We start from the raw sequence: 1,529 nt of genomic DNA on the forward strand, positions 1-1,529 counted from the left end.
CAGTTACAATTGTGATACTTTTTGATTTTACACAAACAATAAGTTTCTTTATTATTGTCGTCATTGTTATGATTTTACAGCATTTATGAGGGACAGCACTGATTGAATTGAATAGATATGATGAAGGAATATCTACTACACTGCTGACAAGTGAAATGAATGCTATAGTCTTGACGTGAATCCTTGTTCAAGAAGCTCTATCTTTCCAGCAATCCTGTAGCTATTCCTGCAGGTTCTTCCTAGTGTTGTCAAGTTCATATTATCATTAGTATTATAAACATTAATTAATTGTTTTGTGTTTTTGAAATAAAATAATTCATTACACACTTGATATATGCAAGATTAATACCTTCTCTTAGCTGGAAACCTCCACTAAGTATTGCAATTTGATTCCAAGCATAGCTAGCCTAGCTACGTAAAAGATTACTTGCTGTTCCCAGTTCTGAGATCTGAGCATGCGCGACCACGCCCAAATTTTTGGAGCACATGCTTCTTTATTTAATTAACAAAATGGCGGCATGAGGTAAGCTGGTGCGATCCAACAGTCACAGTATCACTTCTTCCTTTCTTGGAGAATGATTCTAGGGAACAAGGACCTGCGCATACCCTGTGGGAGTAGAATGGTGTAAGAATTAGCCTTCTATCACCAGGAAAGATAGATATATCGACCGACAACTGGATTGACAGGACTAACTTGATGATGATGATGAAGATGAAAAAAAGGTGGCTGAACAAAACGGCCGGTTTGCAAATTTTTGATTTTTCTCCCAGAAAAGGTCTATAGCCACGCTATGGGTACCATTGGAGTCCTCTGGTCAAGATAAGGTCCTCTATAAAGTCTGGTAAGCATAGGAGCTCGTTTTCCCAGTATAGCAAGGCTGCAAAAGTCGTGGCAGCCATTTTGTTTGGGGTGAATCCTACCATAGATACAGTATACAGGGATTGGAAACACTCGGATAATTAATGGTTGATGCGCGTTACGGGTTAATAATTTTATTTAAAATGGCCGCCCTATAGATGTTAAAATTACAAACCCTGTTTATTTCATATATCTTGACGCTGCAGTATCACTGACACTTGATAACTATTCTACAATGTAAAAACTAATAGTTGGAATCAAATAAAAGTTGCATGCATAGCAAGTTTATCAAAAATAATCAATAAACGGCAATATTCTTCACTTGCAGAAACAGCCTTCCAAATATCCACAGGACAAAAATAGTCACTTCATTGTAGCTCATTACATTGGAGAGATTCCTAGAGAACAATACTAATACCACAGATTTTTGTTATTAGTCATAGTGAAGTTGCCAGAGGGAGAAATTCCACCGTAGGTCCGACTATTCTTGATGTCCTCAATAAAACACGGCTTAAGAGAAAATTAAGATTAAAAACACTCAGTACATTGGATAATAGTCACATCAATCTAGACATCTCATCATAACAGCTGTTGTGTCATCAATGTAGAAGCTAGAGGGAGAAAAGATCTCAAATCATACGAGAATGGATATATTGCAAAGAGTACCAGT

This window comes from Amphimedon queenslandica, unplaced genomic scaffold (genome assembly GCF_000090795.2).
Source record: "Amphimedon queenslandica unplaced genomic scaffold, v1.1 AMPQUscaffold_12383, whole genome shotgun sequence".
Taxonomy (NCBI): domain Eukaryota; kingdom Metazoa; phylum Porifera; class Demospongiae; order Haplosclerida; family Niphatidae; genus Amphimedon; species Amphimedon queenslandica.